This window comes from Pezoporus occidentalis, unplaced genomic scaffold (genome assembly GCF_034315485.1).
Source record: "Pezoporus occidentalis ecotype Australia unplaced genomic scaffold, CSIRO_AGI_Poc_V1 ctg11, whole genome shotgun sequence".
Lineage (NCBI taxonomy): Eukaryota > Metazoa > Chordata > Aves > Psittaciformes > Psittacidae > Pezoporus > Pezoporus occidentalis.
The window spans coordinates 10,109,069-10,126,623 of NW_026912886.1; the positions used below are offsets into that span (position 1 = coordinate 10,109,069).

The 17,555-nt window shown below is 55.6% G+C and overlaps 1 long non-coding RNA gene across 1 annotated transcript in view; it reads right to left on the minus strand.

Annotated features, from left to right (window-relative positions):
* The window catches only part of LOC134169722 (uncharacterized), a 35,472-nt gene extending 24,139 nt beyond the window's left edge, over positions 1-11,333 (minus strand). Inside the window, exons 1-2 of the long non-coding RNA XR_009967003.1 lie at positions 10,868-11,333; positions 1,076-1,145 (exon numbers count right to left, since the gene is read on the minus strand). This is a non-coding gene — a long non-coding RNA (uncharacterized LOC134169722). The remainder of the gene's footprint in view (positions 1-1,075; positions 1,146-10,867) is intronic.
* Between the last annotated feature and the right edge of the window lie 6,222 nt (positions 11,334-17,555).

Here is a 17,555-nt window from a genome sequence, read left to right on the forward strand (position 1 = left end):
AGGGACTCCAGAGCACTAAGGGTTTTGCCTCCCATGAGTTATAGCTCTACCCTTCAAGAGCGGAATAAATGCTTTATCCCATTGCAGCCTGCGATGTATTCTACATAGATGGATTGATTTCCCCTATTGTTCTTAATAAATCCTGGCGTATGAAGAAACTCGCTGCACAGCCATTTTTCCTGCCTTGTTCTACCTTGCAGAAGTAATAAGGGTCAGATGTGACTGCGGTGGGAAGCAAAGGCCGTACGCAAGGCGGTACTGTGCTGGATGCAGTGGGTGTGCTTGCAGGGGCTCAGTGGGTACAAAGCAGCACCCTTTTTCTCTGTTTATTCCCCCTTCTTCCAGTCTAAGCTGAGGGAAAGGGAAACCATGGCTGGGTACCACAGCATCAGCATGGCTGCGAGGGGAGCAGCCACTCTACAAGCTGAGCCTGCACAAGTCCCCCTGATCTCCACAGGGAAAAGCAAAGCTCCAACCAAAGATCTCACTGATAAATACAAGGCTGAGCCATACAATACTGCCATAGAGCCTCCCTGGGCACGGCCTGCTCCTTGCCTGTCCTGTCCATCAGACCTGACCTTGCTTGCACCCCAGCAAAGAGAAGCCCATCCTGACAGCCTAGGGGCTCCTCTGGTTCTTAAAAGCCAAAAAGCCCACCCAAAACACGAAACCACTCCCCCATCAATGACCCCAAACTGCACAATTCAGACCCCCTTGTTGTGGTTGAAAGGCTCTCTCCCTTCCTACTGTCACAAGGTTGACACCCATCCTCTTTCTCTGCTCCAGGATGGTGTTTGCTGGCCACAGCTTCGTTGGTGCCCAGCAAGGAAGCGCTGCTGGGCTCCAGGAAGCAGGTGGCTTTGCACTGACCTGCCTTGGCCACCTGCCTCCAGCTCCTTCCAGGCTCCCTGGATTGTCACTGCTGGCTTTCTGAAGCAGCAGCTAACAACTGGCCCTGCTCAAGAGCCTGGCTGGGAAATTTGGCTGCGGGAAGGGAAGCAGGGATCAGGTAAAAGAGGTGGTCTCCCATGCATGAGTTGGACTCGATCCTTCAGCAAGACTCCCAGGGACTCACCTCTCCTTGCCCAGGTGGAGACGTCCCAGCCCTTCCCAAGGCATCCCACTCCACGAACTCACAGTCATGTCTGATTAAGGAAAAGAGAATTTGTCTCAATTAGAAAGAGGCTCCCATATACATGAATGGACGTCAAGTAATTATCGCATGTCACTCATGGCTGGAAGAGAGACCTGAAATTTGGGGCCGTGTAAAGTCGCACACACAATTGCAAGTGAGTTACGGACCTTGGCATGCTTCAGAGCGTACCTTGTGCGAGTGCTTTCAAGCCCATCCCCGCAGCTGAAATACACCCAGGCATGTAAAATACACCCAACCATGTAAAATACCCCCAGTCATGTAAAATACACCCAGCCACATAAAATACAGCCAGACACGACCCTGTTCTCTAACAAGGAAATAAAGCCGAGCAGACCTGCGTTGCCAGAGCCCAGAGAGCAACACTGTCTCTTTAATTTTCTCCCTGGCTATCTCATCCTTTACACAAACTCTTTCCTCCCCGTGGCTTCTTCCAGCCTGGTGGGCAAAGTGGGAAAACATCATTAGGGAGGAAAAATAATTTAGTTTGTTAATCAGTATCCAGTGGTGGGAAACAAGAAAGACAGAGAGCAGGGCTGGCGGTTAGGGCTTAGGAAGGGCCAGCACAAAGCCCACCATTCATGACATCTGGGGCTGGGATTCTCATTGAATTAAACAGACACAAAGAGCAGAGGCATTTCATGCTCTCTTCACAAGAATTATCATATCTCCCTGGCACTAGGAAACCTTCAGCACAGGAGAGGGGGAGAGAGAGAGAGACAGAGGGGAAAGCGGGCAGGCTGGGTAGAAATATGGGGCAGGGTAGAAGAGGCTTTGTTCCAGGGTTGGATTTATGGATGGGATGCAGCGCGTTGCTTTGCGGGGAGAGACAAGGCCCTGGCGCGCTGGGTCTAATAAGAATCAGCAAATGTGAAACAGGGGGCCCCTGTGTACCATGAAGCAGGGAAACCCGCATGTGACAAGCCAACAGAATAACCGCTCGCATCTCAGGGCTGTGAAAGGATGCTGACGTTCCTACGAGATGTGTCGTCTTGTGTGTGTGTCAGCGAGGAGGGGGGAGAAGGGGAGCGCCGAGGAGTATAAACAAGAGACCAGGCAGCATCGTTCAGTCATGAAAATTAATTAGCTAATGTGCAAACCATGGCTGCCTCTTCCCACTGCCCTGCAAGCGTTCCTCATAAAGCCATGGTGTGTGCGGAGCCTGTGACTGGGAATGACAGGGGCAGATTAGGCAGCTCCTTGGGACACAAGAAACCCACAGCCTGTGCAAAAAAAAAAAGTGAGGAGGGGACATTCAGGGTCCTTGGGGAACGGGCAGAGCCCAGGGACCAGGAGAAGTTAAAACGGGAGAGACCAGGCACCAAGCTGAGACCAGGCATCCTATTGCTGCAGCAGCATAAATTGGGGTGGATCTCAAAACCTACCTATTAACAGGGTCTGGTGGACAGCAAAATCATGTAGGGTTTAGACCACGAGCTCTCTGGGATCAGACCTGTCATGTCCTGCAGGCTCACACCACGAAGGCCCTTCCTACTTAATCTCTGGGCATCACCAGAGGATCTGCTTTAAATACTAATTGCTCCATGACCAAGACCTGTGAGCTGCTGGGACCTTCCCCACAGCATTACCTGTGGGAAGAGGGGACAGATCTCTGACCTCACATCCCCAGGGCAATTTGACCTCGTGTACCAGTGCCACAAGCGGATATTCATACCTGGTGAAGCTGAGAAACTCCTGACCAAACTCTATGTGGCCCATCCCCAAGCTTTCAGATCCCACTACAGTATCGTGCTTATTCTTTGCTGGGAACAGCCACGGGAGAATGAGGGCACACGCAGCAATTACCCAGGGAAAAAGGGCACAAAAAGGGAATGAGGAGATGCAGAAAGAGCTTGGTAGGGAGAAAAATAAAGGGAGAGAAGCCTCTTCGACATGGGATGTGCGTGGTGAAAAAGGAACATGCTGGAAACAAAGGGATGCAAGGAGAGAGGAGAGGCTGGGATGGGCATCTTGGTAGACATGTAGGTAAAAGTTGAAAAGGAAGCACTAATTAGCACCCAGACCATCACTTTCCATTAATAGCTTGTCACCGTTTCCTTGATGTTGCTGAGAGCAGGAAAGTTGGTATGTGTGATGCTTACCTGTCTCTATCTCATTAACAGAAGTCAGGGTGAGAACAGATGTTTATTGCCTGCATCCAGATAGACAGGCCCTCTGCTGAACCGAGATGCAGGAGAGAGGGGGAAAGTTATGAAAAGGATGCTTGTAAAACACAAGGCCATACCCACACAATGGAAACCCAAACATAGGACACTTAGATACAATGCAGGAACAGCCCCAGGCAGGTATGAGGCTCCAGGAGTCCACAAGGCAAAACCACTAGGTCAAATCATTATAACCCAGGACAAATACACTACTGGCTGGAGGGAAATGCTCCGGTATCAGCACAAGGTATGTGCAAGGGCCCATGACTGCATTAAACCCAGGAAAGTAAAACAAAAGACTGTTTAATTCCCCAGGCAAATTTGCTGAACCAGAGCCCACTCTGCTAGAAAACACACAGCCAAATGCCTTGTTGAAAGTCGAATGGAGAAACCCCCCCAGTCAACAAGGGAAAAAGAAAGCCACAAAAAGCCATTTCAAGCAAAGATGAAACTGCATCGCACACAACCACCTCCAGAGTAATTCTTCCAGCAGTTAAAAAAACAGAGATTAGATATCCCATGTAATAAACAAAGGCCTCTCCTTTCCATACAACATGTGCAACAGCTCCTGTTAGCGACACCGGCAAGAGTCAGTGTGCAAGGCAAGGCAAGGATGCCAGTCAGCAAGTATCTATGAGCTCGTAGCACACATCTGCTGGTGCGTGTGCACATTTCTAGGGACCCCCTTGCTTCCACAAGCACACAAATTCACTACTCAAGCCTCAGGTTCCTCAAGAGCAGGAGCCCAAATCTCCCAAGGAGTGAACAAGGCAAAGCCAAAGGCAAAGAAAACATCAAGGCTGGGGCTGAAGGAACAAAGGCTTCCCCCTCTCATCTTGGAGACATCTTCTTGGCCATTTAGCTCAGAACAAGTGTAGGCTCTGTTGACTTCCCCATCTATTCAAACAAGCACTGTCAATAGTCTGATAGGTCTTTTCTGCTCTACGGCTTCCCTACGCCTGTATTTGCCGTCCGCGACCAACACAGTTAATGCCACATGCAGAAATACTGCCCTGAAGAGCCCTCATTTAGATTGCGTGGTCAAGCACTTCAAAGTTAGGAAGTGTCCAATTTATGGCTGTTCGTGCAACCTTAATTCCACCTCCATGTGCAGCCACCCTGCCCAGGGAAAAGAGGGAGCGAGCTAAAAATAGGCTGTGACTGTGTCATTACAGCCTCGTAAGGGCAGGGAGAAGCAGAATTCACATCTCATGGCCAAGCTGAAAGCGGGTACCCCCCGACTTGCCAAGTGCTTGCTTTGGTGCCTTCAGAGCCATGTTCATTTTTAATATACAGAAATCACGTGCGTTCTAAACATACAGAAAAATGCATTATTTATAGCTAATAAATAATAGATTGTTTATATAAGCAAAAAGAAAAACAATTGTAGGCAAGTGTAACAAAATTCCCCTCCTTCCACCCTGCACCCATCCCTGCCTTCGTCCTGCATGGGTACAGTGATTTCAAGCCCTGAGTCTCGGCACAGATTTCTGCCACTATGAAATCCAGGACTAATGTTATCTGGCAGCGGCAGAAGGCTGCTCTCCTGGGGCTGGCGGGGAAGGGGGACCGCTGGGGCTGGCAGTGCCCAGGCACTCACACCCCCCTACGCCTGTTCCTTCCAACGCCAGGACCCGGAGGAGTTTTCTCCCAGGAGATGGGGCCGTGCTGGAAGAATAGTGAAAGGGAGTCATGGAGTTGGCTGTAAGTGTCCTCCCACCTTCCCTGGCTGGTCCAGAGCTCTGCAATCCAGTGGTGGGAGTCCAGGGCTTCACCCTGCTCATGGTTTGCTATTATTATTCCAGGGAAACAATAAATTCCAATTTTTTCTTTCTTTTCCCCCCAAGAGGCAAGCGAAAGGAAATCACGATTCCGAACAATTCATAATTCAGCTAAACCTGAAAGGAATTTAAGGGACAAAGAATAGGCATTTCTCGAGCTGAAGAGCTTCCCCCGGCCGAATTTCAAGGGCCCGCAGCAAACAATGGGAGTGTCAGAGGTGCTCCAAAGGGAAAAAAAGTTCAAGAATCTTTACAATAAAAAGTGTTAGGCAACACAGAGGTCAAAGCCAGCTCCTCCTATAATAAATAGCACGACTACCCTACATTAACTATAGGAGACATTTTAATGCAGTGCCTCGGCTTCGTGCTAATTATACTTTTTTCACCATATTTTGAACCTAAGGAAAAAAATGTCATCAGTTAATTATAACGGATGAGGGAGTGTGAAGACTTCCTCAATAAATAATGCCTTGATATCTCATATCCAACAAGCTGCGTGCTCTGCTCTGAAGGTGCCCAGAAATATGTCCTCTCAGGAAATATGTCAAGAAATGATGGTCCCATAAGCTGGCTTTGTTTCCAAGCCTTGATTTTCGGCCCAATAATTAAGTGGTTTTTATGGACTGGGGAGAGTAAAGGTCGTGGGACTGCTGGAATGGCGCCAGACAGAGTCAATGTTGAAAAATAAATAAATCCCTAAATCAAAACGAGATACAAGAGACCTCAGCAAATGCCCCCCACGGCTGCACAACCGAGCACACAGAAGCGATTCAGTTTCTGGACCCAGGTCCCATCCTTCCTTCTCTCTCAGCATCTCCACGGGAGCCTGGCACGGACATAAAGAGCCTGGTTTGAATGCAACCAAGACACTGCTGCCAGCCGGGAGCCAGCCGCCACCATCCACCTGCTTTGAGAAGAGACCCCATCTTCCTGCTGCCATGCCACCCTGGGCTCAACCCCCCCATTGCACCCCACTGAGGCTGGTGGGTGCCTGGGTCGTTATGTAGGTTCCTCAACTAAACCATCTTTCTTTCAGCTCCCTTCCCCACCCAGCACCCCTCACTTCCCCCTCTGAAGAGCCGGGATTTGGCGTGGGAAAGATGTCTTTGGGCTTTTCACAAATCCAGTATCCCCTTGAACCAAAACCAATTAGCCTGGCCCAAGGTCCTGCCATTGAAGGACTGTCCCTTCTTTTCAGACCCCCGCGGGCTCAATTGCTCTAAGGAGCCTGGATGTGAATGAGCAAAGCCCACTTAAAGTGGTACTTAAGGCCAGACCAGGGTGAAGGAGAAGAGAAAGCCTCTATAGGAACAGCAAGCCGAGTTTCCAAGAGACAGCTAACTGCCGGAGATTGTGTTCTTTTGCTCCCTTCCATTTTCTTTCTTTTACCCCCACTCCTGAGCTTTCTAGGCAAACGCTCCAAACCAAACCCGAGCCCCTGAATAAATATCAGACAGCACCTGAAAACCTGAAAGCCAGAGCCTGTCCCGACTCCTTGTGGATGCCGAGAGCCCGGCGGCAGGCAGCGTGATGCCTCAGCTTCATACTGGCACAAGCTCTGGTCCTGAACATGTGTGCCCAGAGGGATGGAGAGAAGGAGGGTGAGCAGCCTCAGGTGATGCTTTTCCAGTTGGGATCTTGGCAAATGCCTTCTTGGGATCACGGGCATGAAACACTGAGATTCCCAACCTAGAAAAGGCAATTCCTGGCACCATGTGGTGAGGAAGCCAATGGGGTGGCCACGCAGCCATCTTATGCTCGCAGCCCTTGAGGCCTTCCAGAAGCTTATGAAGGTCAAGGAGCCTTGATGTGGCAGCAACAGAGGCCCCTTAGTTACACATGGCACCCACAGCATGAACAGCGTGCATGCATGGCCATGTGCCAAGCACCAGCACCTTGGCATTTGCAGCTAGGAGAAACACCATCACCTGCATTGGTGCCAAATTGGCACCTTCCCTCCACCCAGACATGAGAAAGCATGTTTCCAGCACCTCCCCGGTGCACAGGCAGCACCCATCCACAGACACAGCCGGGATGGATGCTCCAAGCCTCTGAGCTCTACCCCTTCTCTGGCAGCACAGACAAAACCAGGGCAGAGCAGCAGGTAAAGGGAGGCACCATGTGCCTTCAGCAAGGATGTGGGGAGGGAGTGGGCGCCAAGACAGACAAAAGAAATGGTCAAGCATTGAACCTTCCATTGCCAAGTGATTTCACAAAAATGCCCATTGATAGGATTTATCCATAACCAAGAAAGAGGGCTCATCCTGAGGTGGCTCCTTTGAATGGCAGGGACTGAACAGACCCTTCTTCACCTACCCCTGTGCCCAGGAGGGTTTGGCTTCCCAGGTATCTGATACAAACCCGCCTTCACCTTGTGCCTCAAGCCCAACCCACTGCGTGGTGGCCAGTTTTTAGGAAAAGATGGGAAATAACGAATTGGAGCACACTATGTCCCAGGGCAACATTTCCCTGGGGTGAACCCACAAATGATGTTTTCCATTTACCCCTCCAATGGCACACACTGATTCTTCTGTTTCTGGCTCCCTCTGCCCATCCCCAGCTCTGCCTGAAGAACAAAGACAGCATGGTCCAGCTCCAGAAACCTCACCTATGCCTGGCCTACGCTGCATCCTATCACTCTGCTGGGAGTCCCTCCGAGAAGAGAAAGCCACTGGAAAGGGTTGGGAATGCCGTGACCTGGGCTTTCCTCCCAGCACAGCCAAAAATGATGCCTTCCCTTCTGGGTTTGGGCTGTTCAGGAAGAAAGATCAATCTGAAGCCAACAGCTGCACAAACAGGGCAAAGAGCTAAGCCACAAAGGGACCCATGTGCAGCCAAAATCCATCCTTGGCCCAAAGATGGACCGTTGGGAACCTTCCTTTCACCACCACACTTAAAAGACAGAAAGCAGAGACCTGGCAATGGGCTGCCAGGGATCCTCCAACTGCAGCAGGTACTTCACACGTAGGGATTTACTGGGGGGCTTTATCCACTTCCTCACCCCCCACCCATGTGCACGCGAGCTGGGGACACTCATACCACAGTCACCTATCACTCACTGCCACCTCCCTTGTTAATGGAGGGGGGGGGTCACCTTCAGCCTCCAACACTGTGGGTTCACACCAACAGTGGGGGTGAAAATGAAGAATTTAAGTGCCCATAAAAATCCAACCGATGTTCCTCTCTCCTGGAAATTAAGGCCAAATGGCCCAGTCCCTGCCTCAGCCCCCTTCGGGGGCATCTGCTCGAGGCTTAGTGGACCAGAAACGGGCTGAAAAAACACCTGAAAAATGGGCTCAGAACAGGCGATTTGGGGCAGATAAAAAATGGAGAGGAGTCAAGGGTGGCTCCTGAGCAGCTGATGGAACAGCAAGGTGAAAGAGCTTGCATGGATCCTTTGTAAGAGTTCACATGTAGACACGGATTTCCACACTTCCATTTTATTTCATGAAATTATATATCTATGTATTTATACACACACACACAAAGACATTTATTATGTGTGTGTGTGGGTTGGGGTTTTTTTCCCCTCGGATCCTCTTTTGATATTTTCACCTTTTGCAATTACAAAAGGCAGGGACAGAAATACCTCCTGGGTTGTGCCAGTGCAGAAACACTCCCACCAAACAGATTGTCTCTAACACGCTGGTCGAATGATTCCTCCTGAATTATATTCATTAGGAATTTGAATGTTTCTTTCCTCCATCCCCCATCAAATCATTACTCCGGAATAAATGCATTCATCAACCACCTTGCTCAGTTCCCCCCCTGCTTTGTTCAGTCGAGTTTTAAAGCATCTCCACTGAAACCGTTTGCACCTGACTCGATGCTAACGCATGGAAGGGGAAAGGGGGGGGGGAATAAATAGGAGAAGAATTGAAGTGCCACTCACAATATGGTGGAAATAACTGGGAAATTATCCCTTAAAAATAAGCGACATAATTAAGAAGGGAAAGGGCTACATTGCCTCCTCCCCACCTCCGATCTCTTCCACAATTTCTGGGATTGCATAGAGCATACATATTCCAGATGGGCTGGAGAGAAGGAGGTTGGTTCTTAATGACACGTCTTTCGCTGCCTTTGGAATGAATGATTCATTCGGATCTTGCCGAGACTCGGTGCCACAGTTGAGCTACATTTCTAGAAAATCCGTATCTTTAATTCTGGCGCTGCGTGTGGGACCCAGCAAATCATGGAATTACTGCTGTAACTTCGGATTAGTAACGCTTTCTAAATGATAGTCTAATTCCAGGCCTTCATGCTTTTCAGCGTTCACACTCACACAGCCTTTTCCCTGGGAGGCTTCCTGCGGAATTAGTGCTGGCGTCTTCCTCTTTCTCTGCCCTTTTTAATTTCTCCAATGACTTCTCATTAGAATATATAATAACAACAGCTCCTCAGAACTTTTCTTTCGCCCGGTATAGCCCAATTCAGGCTGAGATCCTTTTTCCTTACTGTGGTTATGGCGGTGCTTTGCTGGCCCTGGAAGGGTGCACAGGCATGTTTAGCTTGGCGGGCCTACGTGGCATCTGACGCCATTCCCCCGTGCAAGGGAAGGTGGAAAACCTGTCTTGGAGGGGCACGGGGCTCCCACCTCTCATTGTGGGTGTGGGTAGCTCATCCCTAAGGTGCCACCCTCATTCCTCAGCAGGGAATGCCCAGCTGCAGGGAAAAGGCTGGGGCAGGGAACCCGCAACCCACTCCTAGAGCAGTGGGAGCACGGCACCGTCTCTCCCATCCCTCCACATCTCCCGCAGCATCTCCTGGGGGGCAGAGAGCCTGCAAACACCCCACTCCAGACCCAGACACGGGAAGCTTTTCCTCCGCCGCTGTCACGGCCCCGTGTGAGTTCGTGGCAACGCAGGGATGATCTCTGCGGGATGGAACCGCCACCGCCGGGCGAGGGGCCGGCGGCGGTGCCCCACGGGCTGTCCCGGGGTGCCGGGGAGCCCGGGAAGCACGGCCACGGCCACGGGCGCTCGCCCCACGCCAGCGGGGAAACGTGCGGGGAGGCTGGCGGCGAGCGCGGTGCTTTGTGTCGCCATGGGAACGGAATGCAGATGTGCCAATTGCTTTTTTTCCCCCTTTCTTTTCTTTCTTTCTTTCTTTCCTTCCTTTCTGTCTTCCTTTTTCTTTTCTTTTTTAATATTTGCCACACATTGCAATACATTTTCTATCTTAACTTCTGGGGCTTGCAGCGGAGGGTGAAAGAAAGCTTTGTGCCTTGCCAACCGCTCGGCTTCCAAAAGAAGCCCCCAGCCGGGCGCCTGGATTCCGGAGGGGTGCACCCAGCAGCGGGACCCTTGCCCTTGCATCCCTCTCCCCGAAGAACATCCACTTCTCCCTCCCAGCTACGGACAAAAGCAAGAGCCACCGCATAGGGAAAGTGATCACATTATCACCAACTTGACCTTCCGCAGGGAGGCCGGGATCAAACCCGAAGCCGAAAACAAGAGAGAGGAATGGAGAGAGGAGAGAAGGGGAAACATCAAAAAAACGGGGGGAGGTCGAGATCTGGAACGGGAGGGTGATTTATTTTGGGAAGGCTCTCGCTCCCTCCGTCCTCCCCGAGCCGCGCACCCTGCAGCCAAGGAGCGCATTCGAGGTGTATTTAAACCCGGGTTAACCCCCGGGTTTCTCTGGCAGTGAAAGCATCCGCGCAGGACTCGCCTCCCCTCTCCCTGTCCCCGGCCCTCCCGCCCGCGGAGCCCCCGGCTGCCGCTGCCCGGAGCGGCCCGACGGGGCGGGCGCGGAGCCGTAGCCCTTACCTGGAGCCCCACGGGCGGTGGGTCGGGCCGTCTCTGCTCCGCCGGTCCCGGTGCGGCCGCTTCCCCCGGGCGAGCAGGTCTGGAAGTCATTTCTACTTTCGGTTATCTAGCTTTATGATGGCTCCACAACACTCATACAGCTAGATAACCAAAGACAGAAACATCCCTCCGTCGGGGATGCCGGCCATCCGTCCGTCCATCCGTCCGTCCGCTCCAGGGTGCGGGCACGGCCGGGGCAGGGCGGCCGGGGGCTGCCACCGGGAACCACACACACACACAGAGAAAACGGGGAGGGGGGGAAATAAGAGAAAAAAACGATAAATGGGAGCGGAGAGGACGAGCCGGGGCAGAGCCGCGGCACCGCCGGCTGCGGGGCCGGCTGCGGAGAGCCGGGCCGGGCCGTGCGGGGCTGAGCCGGGCGGTGCGGGGCTGGGCTGAGCCGAGCCAAGCCGTGCCAAGCCCGCCCCGGTACCGGCCCGGGCGAGCGGCGCCCGCGCTCCCGCCCCGCTGCCCAACTTCTACTCCCCTCGCATGGTAATCGCCCCCTTTGGGAAGTGACGTCACGCCGCGCACAGCCAATCCTCGACCCTACATTTAAATCAGCGCCCCCTTTCCCGCGCTTTCCAGCCAGCCCCGGCCCGATCGGGATTGCGGTGGGTCGCGCCGCGGCTGGACGGGGCGGGCCGGCACCGTACGGCTCGGGACCGGTCCTCCCCCCGCCGTGCCTCCCCTCCCGGCCTGCGCCGAAGGGGCTGAGCCGCGGGGCGCTCTGCCTGCCCCCTCCCTGCCCCGCCGTGCCCCCGGCAGCTCCGCTGGGCCGGCAGCTATGGGGAGAGGCGGCAGCAGCCCCGCACGGCCCGGCGCGGGGACCCACCTGCAGTAACTTCGCTCTGCCTACCCTCGAGGCTCCCCTCTGCCTTTGCCCTCTCCCCTCTCTCCCTTTCCACGGCCTTTCCTTTTTCTCCTCTTTTTCCCTTTCCGTCCATTTTCCTTCTCTTTTCCCGTCCCCTTTCCTTCAGCCTTTCCCCGCCCCCCCTCCCAGCGATAACCCCCCCCACTCACCGCACCCCTCTCACACCTTCTCCTCCCCCAGCAGCGCCCGCCCCGTCCGGCCTCTGCACCGGGGCACCCTCCAGGCCCCTTTCCCCACAGACAGACGCGGGGCCCGTCCGTCCCGAGCCGTACTCGGGGGCTGGGGATGCGCCGCGATCCTGCACCGATCCTCTCTGCTGCCCTTTCCCTCCTTGTTTTAATTATTTCCCCTCCAGGTTCTGCTATTTCCCGTACAGTTTCTTAACGCCATATGTGTGTAGGGGCTAACCCGGTATGTACAAACACTAACAACGATGATAATAACGAAATGCCAGGAGGTGACCGTGATTATCTGGGGTCCTTCCTGACTTATTCCTCACTAGAAAGAAAATATAAATAACAAAAATAAGAGCTATAACCCCTCGCTGGTTCTAAGCATCGCCTTCCTTTAAATCCGAGGCGAGGAGAAAACGTGACGGGTTGCAAAACGAGGGATCCGCGAAACGAAGCGATCGCGGCGGGAGCAGCTGCGGCGGAGCGCAGCCCTCCGGTCCCGCCGGCTCCCGGCGAGCTCCGCTCGGGTTATTTATTTCTTTCTCTCCTCGCCTCCCCCTCCCGCCGTATCCTTAGAGGAAAAATTAGAAATGGAATAAATAAAATCTACTGGCTCAATCAGGCTGAAAGCTGAAGGACCAGCGCTGCCAGCCCCGCTGCTCCCGCCGCCCGGGCGAGCCCGGCCGCTGCCCCGCTCCCGGGAACCGCTGCTTCCCTGCCGCCTCCTGCCTAACGAGAAACGGGCCTAGGGGTGCCCCTGCCGCCCCGACGGGGCTGGGGAAGGTAGGGAGAAATCTGTGCTCCGTTCCCAGCCCCCTGGTGCCTTGCTCGGGAGCGCGCTTGGCAGGGGGTTATTTTAATCTGCCCCGGAAAAAGGAGGATAAAAAAAACCTGCCACGGGTCGGATTCCTTCATTTGCTGGCCCTGGATTTTCTCCTAATTTCTCGCTGTCGTTATTGGGGTGATCGCTGCCCGTACGCTCCCGGCCGGGCAGGAGAAGGCGCCCGCTCTCCCCACCGCCTCCCCGGGGCAGCCCAAGGGTGCGTGGCCGGCGGGGCCGAGCGGACATGGAGGGTTCGCCTGGGCTACGGCCCGGCCTCAGCTTCCCCCCACCGGGGGAGGCCCCGTTACTCACCGGGGGGAGCAGCGTGGGGCACGGCCGGCAGCTTCCCCCTCTCCCGGGGCCACTCCGGCGGCGACTCGGCCCCGCCGTCCCTGCGACAGCAGCGGAAGGGCCCAGGCGGGCAGAGCCAGCCCCGCCGAGCAGCAGCTCTGCCCGGCTGCCGCCGTGCGAGGTCTGCTGCCCGCAGCACCGAGCCCCCGGCCGCCGTGCTGCTCGGGTGAGGATGCTGCGGGTGAAGTACCGCATCTCGCCGGGCTGCCCGTGGCTGGGATCCCGCCTCTCTGCTGCTCAGAGGAGGCGTTTTTCTTGGCAGAAATGGACATAATATTGTCTTTTTTCCCCTGCTCCTTTTCAGCAAAGCCTTGCTCTGCTCGGAGCCCTTGCCCCAACCCGCTCGGTGCAGCAGAGCCCCCCGCACTTGGGAGAAAATCTCACCTTGTTCTTGGGGTATTTTGGGGGTATTTTTTTAGGCTTTGTGGGTTGGGTTTTTTTTGGTTAATTATTTTTTTTTGGGGGGGTGGTGGGGTTGGTGGGATTATTTTTAATCATATTTTAGGCGCAATTTGTGCAGGATACGTACAAAATGGCTCCTTGGCATAGCGCAGAGCACCAGCGAGCAGCCCGGGGAGGGATTGGCGGGGGCTGCCCGGGCTCCGGAGGCGTCGCATGAGGGACACGTCCTTCCTCTGCACGAACCCATGAGATTAAACGACCCGCGGCTGCGGGCGGCCCGACGGGACGGGGAGGGGCGGCGGTGCCGGCGCTGCTCTGGCCATGGTGCTGCACCTGCTCCGGCGCTACCGCGGAACATCCGCGCCCACCCGCGGGTGGCCGGGCCTCTGCTTCCCGTGTCCTCACTGGGTGAAGCGGAGCCGGCCGCACCTCGGCGAGCCCCGGGGCCCCGCGGCCGCCCGGTCACCGGGCAGCCCCGGGATTATTTAACGTGATCGCCCAGTACCGAGTCCGCTGCCTTCCCCTCTTCTACGTCCTGCGCGTCTGACGTCACTTTTCTTTAATTAGGAGAAGTTATTTTTAGCCAACCTGGAGTAACCCCCGCGCCTCCCCACAGCTTCTCTTAATTGTGGCTGTGCGTGTTCTGGGGGGTTGCGGGTGTGGGGTTGGGGTTATTTTGCTTTTCCTCACGCAAAATCGGGGCTTCGCACAGAAGCGGCAGCTCCCGACGGGCGTGAAGGAAACGCGTCGCTTTGTTTAGCAATTAAAAGCCGCCTCTGAGCAAGCCCCGGCGCTGAAAAGGCAAAGCGGCGGCGGCCCGGCCCCCGCTGCTCTTTTTTCTCGCCGGCCGTCGGGGGCCGGGACCCAGGCGGGGCCGGTCCCGGAGCGTCCCGGCTCGGCGGGGACAGGGGCTGCTCGGCCGGGACAGGGGTGGAGGCACGTCGAGGGGATCCAGTCAAGTGCAGAGTTTCGGGCCACCTGCACTGCTATGATTCGGGTTTCCTAAAGGCTGAGGCCTAAAACGGGTTTCACTTGCAGGGAGATGCGAGGGAAGGAAAAGAAAAAAAGGATAAAAAGGATAAATAAAAAAGGAAAAAGAAAAAAAAAGGAAAAAAAAAAAAAGGAAGAAACCCCCCAAAGTTAAACCCAATCCCAACAAAATCAAACCCCAAGAAAAAAGCGTTTCCGGGAAGGAAGGAAAAAGAAGAGAAGAATGAATGGGGGGAAAAAAAAAAAAAGGAAAAAGAAAAAAATTAACCAAAACAAAAATAAATTAAATAAAAATAAGGGGGGAAAGGATGAAATAAAATGAAATAATATATATATATATTTTTTTAAGGCAAATAAAAGAGACACAGCAGGAGAAAAATAAAAGAAATCCTCCAGCAGCAGAAGCCGGTGGCTCATCAGGGCACGGGCAGCGGCTCCCCGCTGCTGCTCCTCGGCGGTAAATCCGAGCAGGCGAGCGGGGCATCCCTGTGACCCCCCATCCCCCTCCGTGAAACGGGTCCCTTCAGCAGCACCCGCTGCACAGGGAGGAAGAACTTCCTCGGGAGCCCGGGATTTCTCCCGCGGCCTAAAGCCTGGGTGCCCCGAGAGGCTCGGCCTCGTCCAGACGTTTTGCCCGGTGCCGCCTCTCCCGGTGTCGTTCAGGGGCAACTCGGTAGCTCCCGGTCCCCGCCACCCCGTCGGGGCTCAGCCTGCCCCATGTCCCGCCGCTGAGCTGCAACCTCCCGGGCAGCAGGGGGGAGGCTGCCGGAGCAAACGCATCTCCGGCAGCCCAAGGTCCCCCGTGTCTCTCGTTCGTCCCCCGTGACGGGTGGGCCGGGGCCGGGGTGCGGCGCGGGGCGGTCGCGGTGCTGGTCCCGGTCCCGCGTGGTGCCGGCACCTGCAGGCGCCCAACTTCCCTGTGAGGACCGGCCCAAGTTCATCTCTCCTCCTCATTGCTTCCCTCCCTCTTTTCCTCCTTGCTTCCCTGCTTGCTTCCCTCCTCCCCACCCGCAGCCTGTGCATCCCCCCTGGGGGGACAAGTCACCCCGCGCCCTCCCGCCTCCCCGGGGCAGCTCCGCCGTGGCGGCGATGCCCGGCCGCGACACTCACTCTTGCTGCCGTGCCGAGGGCAGGACGGCGGTCCCCGGGCGAAGCGGGCGGCGGGAGCCACCCCATCCCCTGCACACACCGAGAGTGCGGATCAGCGGCGCGGGCAGGGCAGCCCCGGCCGGGCAGCGGCCCCAGCCCCGGGGACGGCGGCAGCGGCTCTGCCCGAGCTCCTCGCGTCTTCCCGGCGGCTGCCGGTGCCGGCTCTGGTCGGTGTCCAGGAGCTGCCGCCGCCGGCAGGCTCTGCCCGCACTGACGTCAGCCCGGCAGCCTCCTATTCACTCCAACCATGGCGGAGAGGAGGAGGAGGAGGGAGAGGGGGAGGGGAGGAGGCGGGAGGAGGGAGGGGGAGAGGAGGAGGACGGGAGGAAGGCGGCGGTGGCGGCGGGGGTTGGTGGCTGCCAGGCTCCGCCGAGCAGAAAGCGCAGCCCCTTCGCCTCACCCCGTAATTACCCCCCGAGGATGGGGCTGCGGGGGGGGGGGGGACGACGACTTTGGGAGGGAGAAGAAGAGGGGCCGTGTCCCCATCCTTAACCCCCCCCCACCGGTGAGATCCGCTCCCCCGAGGCCGCCGCTCACCTGGGCGCAGGCCGGGATCCCCGCTCTGCCCCACTGTCCTATAAGTGGTTTTCCGGGTGGAGAACCGGGGTGTGACACCCCCTCCATTCATCCCTGGAACCCCCGTTCCCTCGAGGACACCCCAATCCCCGTCACGACGAGCAGGGAACGGGAAGCAGCCGCTGCCTGCCCTCCGCTCCCCGCTGTGATCCCCGGCCCGGCCCGGCCCGGCCCCACTCCGCTGTCCAAATGCTGAAGGGCCCCGTGGCTCCCGGCGCGGCCCGGCTCGCCTGCAGCTGTCGGGCAAAGCCGGGGCACCGGCTGCTCCTCGGAGGTGAGGGCCTCCCGGAGCCGGGCCGAGCCATCCCCGCCCCGACGGACAGGCCGAGTCCCGCAGACGGCTTCACCCCGACAGCCGCAGCGCGCTGGAACCGGGGCACGGGGGTGCCTCCCTCCGCCACTACCTTCCTCACCTCTTCCTCATCTTCCTCACAGAATCACACACGTATCGCATCACCTGCAGCTTTGGCATTGAGGCTGAAAAAGCCCCCAGACCCCTCCTGCACACCTTTACTACTCCTCCGACCTCCCCTTCGCTTCCTCCCTGCCTTTAACCGCGCTCGTGTATTTTATCTCCGATTCACTCCACAAATGCCCCGGAGCGGCTCTGGGGAGTCTCTCGCCGCCCCGATGAACGCCCAGGGATCCCCGCACGGGTTTTCTATGTAGGGAATAAAACAAGAAACCGATCGAGCCGGAGAGATGTGCGAGAGCCGAACACGGCGCCTCGCCTCTACATCCCTGCCTTTAAATTCCCCCGTTATTTTCCTTTTTGCATCTGCGACTTGCCACGGAAGGAAACATAACCCCGAATGCCACCGCCAGCACAAACCGGAGCTCGCTGCCAAATTCCGTGGGGTTTTATTTTATAAGCGATTAACACCATTTAGAGAAAATTAAGAATAATAAAGAAAGAAAAGGAATAAAACCAGCGTCTTCTCCTCGTCACGGGAAGGGTGAGGAATCCTTTCGTTCACCCAGAGTCGCAAACCCGATGGCATTGTCGTTAAACACGAAAAAGAGAATATTAAGAAATCGCTACACTCCCTCTCAAGCACTCCCCACCTCTCCCCCCCCCCCCCCCCCAGTTTATTTGCGCTAATAATTAATTCACAAGAGCTTAACTCCGGTGTAACCCCGCGGTCTTTTCACTATAAAATCCCCGCGTTTCCTATTGAATTAGCTCTGCTCCATTGTCGCTGAAATGAAGACGCCAAACCAACTTTTACCCTGAGCATTTTCTCACCAGCCCAAAGAAAAGTCTCTCTCCTTTTGCTTTGCTCCGAATATTTTTTCTTTTTTTTTCTTCCC